Source organism: Vigna unguiculata, chromosome 5 (genome assembly GCF_004118075.2).
Source record: "Vigna unguiculata cultivar IT97K-499-35 chromosome 5, ASM411807v1, whole genome shotgun sequence".
In the NCBI taxonomy this organism is placed as follows: domain Eukaryota; kingdom Viridiplantae; phylum Streptophyta; class Magnoliopsida; order Fabales; family Fabaceae; genus Vigna; species Vigna unguiculata.
The window spans coordinates 15,045,555-15,055,465 of NC_040283.1; the positions used below are offsets into that span (position 1 = coordinate 15,045,555).

At 33.2% G+C, this 9,911-nt stretch overlaps 1 non-coding gene across 1 annotated transcript; it reads left to right on the plus strand.

Moving 5' to 3' along the window:
- Nucleotides 1–892: 892 nt before the first annotated feature.
- On the plus strand, nucleotides 893–997 carry LOC114186434. Its single transcript, XR_003605092.1, has one exon. It is a non-coding gene; the product is annotated as a small nucleolar RNA R71 (small nucleolar RNA).
- The last annotated feature ends 8,914 nt before the right edge of the window (nucleotides 998–9,911 follow it).

Consider the following 9,911-nt stretch of genomic DNA (forward strand, 5'->3'; position numbering starts at 1 on the left):
TTATTTTGTTCTTCCTCTCCCTCACACTCATTTTTTTCTTTCTCTCTTTTTTTCCTCCAACACTTCCTCCTTTACACCCAAGTTGTCTCCAATCCCTCTTCCCACAATTTTACCACTTCTGGTGGTAATTGATTTACAATGCTCCTTGGGATTAGTCTGTGTGTTGGCTGAAAATTGACCTGCCTGCTGATCTGATAATTTTTTTGCCAATTGACCAACCTGTGTTTCAAGATTCATGATTGAAGCTTCTGTATTTTTCTGATTAGTCAAAGAAGCTTGCATAAAATTTTCTAGAGTATCCTCCAATTTAGTTGTTTTGTCATGCACCGAAGGATAATGTTGTTGTTGTTGTTGTTGATAAGGAGGTTGTTTGTTTGAAGGACAAACATCTTGCTTCCATCCAAAATTCTGATTTTGATTTTTTCTCCACCCTTCTAAAAAGTTATTATTGTTGGAGAAATTTCCTGGTCTTCCTTGGTTACTCACATATTGAACTTCTCCTTGTGAGCTACTCTGATAAGAACAATGACCATTTGGATGATCGCCTCCACAGAAGTCACATCTCCTGGGTTGTTGACTGGGAGAAGATTGCACAACTTGCAACTACTCTGGTAATTTAGACATCTGCTTCGTTAGTGCTTCAATCTGTTAAGTCAGAATTTTATTCTGAGCTAAGATCGCATCTGTAGTACTAAGATCAAACACTCCTTTCCTCTGAACAGTTTGCCTATTATGCTGAGCTTGATGATTCGTGGATGCTAATGCCTCAATGATTCTTGTTGCTTACTCTGCATGTACACTCATCATTGTTCCACCTGCTGCTGCATCTAATATCATCTTGGTATAAAGCCTTAGACCGTTACAGAATATGTTCAGTTGAGCAATATCTTCAAATCTGTGATTTGGGCATTTCCTCAATAAAGAATTGAACCGCTCCCAAGCTTCACAAAATGGCTCATCTGGTCCTTGCCTAAACGTTGAAATATCAGCTTTGGCTTTGATGTAGCAAGATGGTGGAAAGAATCTACTTAAGAATTTCTCCTCAACATCCTTCCAACTGTTCAAACTCTGATTTGGATATGACTTAAGCCATTCCTTTGCTTTACCTGCCAAAGAAAAAGGAAATAAACGCATGTATACATGCTCAAGATCTCCTTCTTGAAAGCCCATGGTTCCTATCAATTCATAGAATGTAGAGAGATGAGTATATGGATCTTCATTATCGATCCAGTGAATTGATGAGAACTGATTAAACTGAGGAAAGCTGGGTTCATCTCCAAAGTTTTGGTCGTGGGTGGTATTACTATGCTAGAAAAATATCTTGGCCCTTGTTGCATAGCATAATCTCTAAGTGTCTTTCTGGTTAGAGCTGGTCTTTGATTCTCCATGTTTTCTTATGGAAGTACTGGAAGGTTCTTCCCTTGTCTTTCCTTGCTTCTTTTTGTTTTCTCCTCTGTTTCTTCTCATTGTCTTTTCTATCTCCGGGTCAAATGCTAATCGATCTTCAAGAACCTGACCTCTTAAGAGCATAAATCAAAACAGCTCAAGCAAGGATTAGTACAAAGGAGAAAATTGAATAAGCTATCTAATTAAGAAAGATATACTTGTTGGTCTCTTGGCAAGCGTACCAAAAGTCAACTGTAGTATAATGATTTAAAGTATGAGTGTCGAACCCACGAGGAACGGATTCAGTTAAAATAAATAATTATCTCGATCAGCATATATATATATATATATATATATATATATATATATATATATATATATATATATATATATATATACAAAAATTTCAATTTGATAGATCACTGGTAGTTAAACTAAATTACATAAACAGAATATAGTAAAAACATAAAATTTAGATGAAAGATCGGTAAGAAAAACTGAGATTGAATTTCATCTATCTCTCTTGTCTGTAATCTGGATGAATATAATACAGAACATCTGAAAATACCAATATTGATGAACATTCAAAAATCATTTATATCGATCGCTCGTTTATAAAATTCATAAGATTAGTTCCCTGAATATTGATTCCTCTCATATTCAGCAAACTATCCAACATTACGGTCAAATGTTAAAAGCAATTGATATATTGAGATCTATTCCTAGCATCACAGTATATCAAGTATCATTATTCAAATCAGATTTTCAGAAAATACTTCCCAGTCAGATCTAAAAATCAAAATCAAACATCTATTGATCAGATAGAATCAAGCATTAAGAACAGAACAATAATACCAATATTGAGTAAAACAGAAATGCTATATATAATTATCACCAGATTACATTCAAGTTTGAGTAGATTACATTCAATCTCAAAGGAGAAGATTAGCCACTCATGACAACCATCAAAACCTATGAACTAAAGAAGAATAAGAAAATATGAACTGTTTTTATGCTCCTGGTCGCAGCTCCAGCAAGTCTGCAGTTCTTCTTCAAATTCCCCAGCTAGTATGCAGTTCTGAACTTCCACACTATATATACAACACGAACTCTCGCTTGGGTAAGATAGAGTACTTCAGCATGAAGAAAGGGTATCGCTTAGGCGACCCAATTCTAGCTTGAGCGAGAATCATATAACTGCAGAGGCTCCTTCACGAATTTTCGCTAAGGTGAGCTAAAGCTCGCCTGAGCGAGAAAGGTGGCAAGTGTCTCGCTTAGGCGAGAAGACTTTGGCTTGGGCGAGCATGTCCTAGCTTGAGCAAAACATCTATGCTTTGAGCGACCTGTTGCACACATTCCTCCTTTTCTTCTTTATTTCTTGCTTTCTCCTTCGATCTTCTTGAGTTCTCTTTAATCTTTCCTGAAAACACACAAAATAGGATCAAATGATTTCTTTAAATAAAAACTTGGAAGCATGTGATTAAAACTCAATTTTCTTAGATTTAGGGAGAATCAATATGAAATGAACACAATTTAAAAGCATAAGTGCCAGACTTTGCTATGAATCTTTACTGAATTTTGGCACTTATCAAACTGTCGGGCAATAGCTACAAACACAAAAATCTCTGGACAACTTAGCGCTTGGCGATGTGGACGATCCCGCCAGGCGACAGCTAGGGGAGTAGTGGGCACTGCAAGATGTGGCGCCTGGCGGTAAGGGAGGTTTTGCTAGGCGATACCTAGAAATCCAGAGACCTCTAGAGCGACTGGCGCCTGGTGACAAGAGGCTTCCGCTAGGTGGGTTGCAATTGAATTTCGCTTGGCGACACTTATGTAGCGCCAGGCGATAGCGTGGTGGATAGGGTTGTTCACTTGGGAGTGGTGTGTGGTCTACAATGCTTTGGATGGTACCTTAAGTATGAAGCTTGCTAAGGCATTCCTTGAGTTGCGGCTCGGAATTGAGGATAAACACGTGGCGATCCCGGTTGTGGCCTGGTGATATTGGATAACCGATGTGAGTATGAGAGTTGTGGCTCATATGGATGGGCTTCACTTAATTAGGCAAATCACATGTTGTGGCCAATGAGGTTGTGAATCTTGTGTTGAGAATACAAATTGTGGTTCGTATTGGGAACTCCCCCTAGCGTTATGGATGGTGGTTCGTAACAGGATAGTCTCGAACATGTGTCTACGCGTTATGGCTTGTAAAGGTGGAACCACGAGTTGTGACTTGTGGCAAGAGATGGTAAATAAACCCGCCCCCGTGGGTATTGCTCGAACTTGCCCCCGTTTTGACGGGAAATTCCCGTATTGACTGGGTATGGGTATGGGTATGGGGAATCCCCAATTTTTTCAATTGGGTATGGGGATGGGGATGGGGATGGGGATGTACATATCCCCGCCACAATACCCGTCCCTGCCATATCTCTATCCTCGTTTAAATTATTAAAATATTCACAACTAATTAACCCTATATATATATATATATACTCTATTTTTTATTTCTTTTAATTATTTGGTCTATTATGAAACTCATTCGCATCTCCAATATATTTATTATCTTATCATAACTTTTATGTAATTATGTTAAAATGATGTATGTCAATTAAAAAAAAAATCATTTCTAACATTTGAATATTTCTATTATTTTTTAATATTTTTATTTATTGTATATTTTCCTTTCACATGAGAATGTTTAATACTCTCAATTTAAAGTGTTTGATAACATAAACATTTCATTACTAGGTAATATAAAAAAATTACTTATTATTATTAATTTTTGTTTCATTTGAAGAACTTTTTTGGTTGGTTAAAATAATTTTTGTTATTTCTCAACCATTAAGTTTATATGTTGATATTTGAAAAGTTTTCTTAGACCTCTGAGATATTTTTCCTCTTATCATACCCTTAATTATACATTTGTTTTCATTTGTGCGATTCCTTTCAATAGTCTCCAAATTGTTTATAAGATACAAATTTGTTAATTTGTTAATATTTTTATTTTTTGTGTATTTTCATCATGTAAAATACTATTTCGATATATTTTATCTAATTATTTTTTATTTTCTAACTCATTACAATCATACTTTAATTTTTTCACTATAATTGAATACATAATTTTTATTTACTACAATATAAAAATTTAATGTAATTGCCATGAATATTTTTTTATCACCATCCAACATATATTGGAGTTCAAAAGATACAAGATCTATGTTAAAATTTTATTATTATGTTTATTATTTATTCTTTGTGTCATTTTGATCAAGTGATGTATTATAACTTTTATTAGTGTATAAAAAAGAGATTCATTATAATTTAAAAAATTAAAGTAAACAAAAATTTAAAATATATTTTAATTTGAATATTTTTTCTCCTTTTCTATTTTTTTAAAATAATTTTAAAATTTATCAACTAGGTTACATTAATGTTTGCAAATTTAATAAATGTTTTGGTTCTCATGAAATTTTATTTGGTATTCTAATCTAAAATGTAAACAATTATAATTTATTTTAAAGTATTTGATATCGAAAAAACAATCATCCTCCTAATATTGAATATCTGATAATATTATGTTTCTTTTACCGTAATTTTTTATTATCTTATAAAAATTAATTAAAATTAATATTAAAGTAGTAAGAAAACGGGTACGGGTATGGGTACGAGATTATACTCGGTGGGGATGAGGATGAGACAAAAGTTTGATACCCGTTGGGTTTGGGTATATAGGAATAGGGATGAATTTTTTTTACGGGGATGGGTGTGGGATAGTGAAACCCGTCCCCGTCCCGCCTCGTTGTCATCCCTACTTGTGGCAGCAAGGGCTATCTTAAGGTCATCATCCAAGGATGTAGAACGTGGATGAACATGGTTATGACCAAGTTTTATGGAATCGAAGGATAGAGGTTCTCTGACGAGTGTGTGCGCTTTATTTTTTTTTGGTTATGTATATATTTATATTGTTGCTCACCCTATCTGCTTGTGTTTGGTGATGATCGTGTAATTCGATACACGGGAGTAAATGATGTTGCAGGTAGAGCTGGTGAGGCATAGTGCTAGAGAGGGGCAACATGGAAGTTTTATTTTTATGGTTTATATCTACTATTTCTAAACATGAATTACTATCAGTTTTTAAATATGTAAACATTGAGTTAAAGCACGAATTTTAGATTTTAGCATTTTTAATAAAGTTGAAATTTTTCTGCGTTTTGGGAAAAAGGTTTTATAAAATGCGATATTATTACTATTATTATTTCTATTTTATTTAAATTAGTAATATCTGGCTAAGATGTTACAGGAGATATAAAAAGAAAATGAACAAACAACAAACAAATGCATAGAATTCCTCTAGAAATGAAAATAAAGCTAGAAGATTGAAGGGAAGATTTCCTCCTTGTAAGCATTGCAACAAAATGGGTCATCCTCTATTCAAGTGTTGGAGAAGGTATGATGCTAAGTGTAACAAGTGCAGCGAACTTGGACACTAAGTTGTGATTTGCAGGAACAAAATCCAGTAGCAAGAAGAAGATACTAAAATTGCAAATGAAGAAGAGGAAAATCAATTTTTTATGACAACTTTTTCTTCAAGCAATATCTCAAGTGAATCCTGGCTAATTGATAATGGATGTAGCAATCACATGAAGGAACTCTTTAGGAAACTTAAGCCTTCAAAAATTTCAAAAGTTAAGATAAGCCATGGCGGTTATATTCTTGTAAAAGGAATCAGAACCATTCTTGTATGTACCCGACCTAGAACAAAATTTGTTGAGTGTCGATCAACTATTAGAAAAGGCTTTAAGGTGTTTTTTTGAAGACAATTGTTGCTTAATTAAGGATGTTTAGGTAATGATTTTTTCAAAGTGAAAATGAGAGGCAACAGTTTTTCACTCAATCCAACTCTAGAGGAGCAAGTAGTTTTCTCAATAAAAGAAAATGTTGTAGAGTTGTGGCATAAGAGACTTGAGCATTATCACTATCAAGGGCTTCTCAAATTGGAAAAATGTGAAATGGTCAGAGATTTGCTTGATTTTGAAGTGATATCTACAAATTGTCGTGCTTGTCAATATGGAAAGCAAAGTAGACTTCCATTCCCAACAACCACTTGGAGAGCCAAAAAGAAGTCGTAGCTAATTCACATTGATGTAGGAGGACCTCAAAGAACCGTCTCCGTTAAAGGTAATCGTTACTACATTATTTTTGAAGATGATCTAATATGAATGTGTTGGATTTATTTTCTAAAATTGAAGTTAGAAGTTAAAATCATTTTCTAGAAGTTTAAAGCAAGGATGGAAAATGAAATTGGTTGTAAAATTCAAACTTTAAGGTCTGATAATGGCAAGGAGTATACCTCACACCAGTTTAATTCATTTTGTGAGAAGGCTAGAATTGAACATCAACTTACAGTTCCATATACTCTAGAACAAAATGGAGTCTGTGGGAGAAGAAAAAAAATGCTCTGGAGATGGTTAGATGTATGTTACATGAAAAGAATTTGCCAAAGATGTTTTGGGCAAAGGTTGCAAATACAACTGTGTTCTTACAAAATAGACTTCCTACAAAGTCATTAAAAAGTAAAACTCATTTTGAAGCATGACATGGATACAAACCTCAAATGCCTTTTCTCAGGGTGTTTGGTTGTCTTTGTTTTATGTATATTCCATGGGTTAAACAAGATAAACTAGACAAAAAGGTTGATGTTGGACTCTTTATTGTGTACAATACAATTTCAAAAGCTTATAAAGTTTTCCACCTTGAAATTGAAACTATAACAATTTGTAGAGATGTGTAGTTCATGGAAAATGAAGAATGGGATTGGAAAGACTTAAATATCCCACTACCAAAAGGAAGTTCATGGCTAGATGAAAGGGAAGATGATCTGCTAGTCAGAGGCACTCAACTGATTTCGGAAATATATGAGAGATGGAATGTTGGAATATGTGAACCAACTGATCATGAATAAGCTTTCAAAGAAACCAAGTGGAAGAATGAAATGAAGGAGGATATGATGGAAAAGAAGAAACCATGGGAACTTGTTGATAAACCACAAGACAAAAAGATAATCGAGTGAAATGGGTATTCATAACTAAATTAAATGTCGATGGCTCAAGTAACAATCATAAAGAAGGCTTGTACTTAAAGGGTATGCACAATTTTTTTGTGTTGGTTATTGTGACACATTTGCACTAGTTGCCAGACTTAATACAATAAGATTCCTTCTTGCAATTTCTTCTCAACTTGGCTGGAAAATTCATTACATGGATGTCAAATCATCATCCCTTGATGGGATACTTGAAGAAGAAATTTATGTTAATTGAGGTTTTCGTAGAATGAGTTTAAACCATATTAATGCATGAGTGTCTTTGTTTGAAAAGTCACAGTTTGGTACATTACAGATGAAAACTAGAGATAATGATAGGATATCTGGAAGTACTTACCAAATAAGTGGATATCTGAATACTTCAAAGTAGCACCTTACTATAGGATATTTATAGGACAAACTTGTGATTATTTGATTCTAGATGAGCATTGGCTAGGTTAAGTAGTGAATATATATCTTCAAGAAAAAAGATTGCACCAATGTTTATAATGATAAATACTCAATTATCGAATCACTCCCCAAGTAACTTATGATGTTCATTATAGATCATCAAAAGTGGAATATGGATGGATATGTTTGATAAAGTGAGATTGAGTCTTATTGTTGTAGGTCACATCTTAGGTCCTCATTATATATATATATATATATATATATATATATATATATATATATATATATATATATATATATATATATATATATATTACATATTAGGTTTGTTAAGAGGACTTATAAATACCTCAATCACACCCACATTTATAAGGTTATGTTATAATTAATGTTTTTTTATGCGAAAACCTTCATAAAAAACCTCTTAATTTCTAACTAAATAACAATTGCTTAGATTATATAATAAGGTTGTTACATAGTGGTATTAGAGTAGTTCATCCATGACTATGATAAAATCTTCATCACAAAAAAAAAACTCTTAATTTCTAATTAAATAACAAGTTCTTATATTATAATAAAAGGGTGTTACATTTAGTAGTATCAGAGTAGTTCATCGTATCATGACCTTGGGTATCGACTTTTCCATGTTCTGTAGCTTTTTTCTAATAAATAGAAATACAAATTGTTTGTTCTTACATTTTCTTTTAAATAAGAGAATTTAGGGTAAGTAGAGTGATAAGATGATCATTAAGAGTTGTTCTAAAAAAATTCAAATGATCTTCCTTAAGATGATCCTTCATAAAAGACTTAGTTATAATATCCGTGAGAGATATCAAATTTATAAATATTAATATTTCGATGTAGAAACCTTATTAATGTAATAAAAATTACTCATAATTTCTAATTAAATAACAATTGCTTATATAATAGTGGAGGTGTTGCACTCTCCATCTACAACCATTCAATTCAAGACTTTGATTAAGATATAGTAAGGAGAACCTGTTACTAATATTTCAATGTAGAAACCTTATTAATGTAATAACAATTACTCATAATTTCTAATTAAATAACAATTGCTTATATAATAGTGGAGGTGTTGCCCTCTCCATCTACAACCATTCAATTCAAGACTTTAATTAAGATATAGTAAGGAGAACATGTTGGCTACTCAATGTTGAAGGTATTTGGGTGTCTTATCACTTCATACATAAAATTAAGTTTGAACCCACGTTCAAAAAGTTGATAAAACAATTAGTTGTAGAAGGGAAGTGGGGGTTTAATAGGGCCTTAGACTCTTTTCGTATTGTTCTGACTAGACTACTTACTTCAAAAAATCAAGAACATATAGAATTTTATATTGGTTCATTCACACTCACATGTTACAGTTCTCCCTTAAGAACATAGCTTAAAAGGTTCCATTAAAAAATCAAATTATTACAACAATAATACAAATATCTCTAAGTTACACCTTTTTAATATAAAAAGTATAAAAAGAAACAATCACATAAAGAACAATTAAAGTTCACTTGAAAAAGCTTCACAGTTGTACCCTGTAATGAATTTAAGATGATTGATATCAATGCATCTTAGAATATTAGACAAAGATCAAGAAGGATTTGTTCTTACGGGACCAAGTTGTACCCTGTCAATTTTTTAAAACTCTTCTAGTACCCGCGGTCTTCAAAAAAATCATCCTCTGACTCCAACAAATCTCATCCAAAAAGCGAGGGGAAGGTACCTACAAAAGGCACTCTGATGCTTAAGTTAACACTGGTGATATAAGGAAATAGTTAATGCGTAATGAATGCATAGGATAGTGTGCTATTTATACCTTTTCACTTATGGATCACCCTTGATAGTTGTTGGTAGGCGGCTGTTGATTGGCCAGGTCGTGTATTGCATATTGTGAGGCAGGTTAAAAGCACTCAGTGCCCGGTATGCGACTATGTAGGATTCAGAAGCTGGGTACTTCATGTTGGGTGAACAACTGAGTGAATAGGACTGGCTAGTGTATCAAGGTTTCATAGTATGTAGTAGG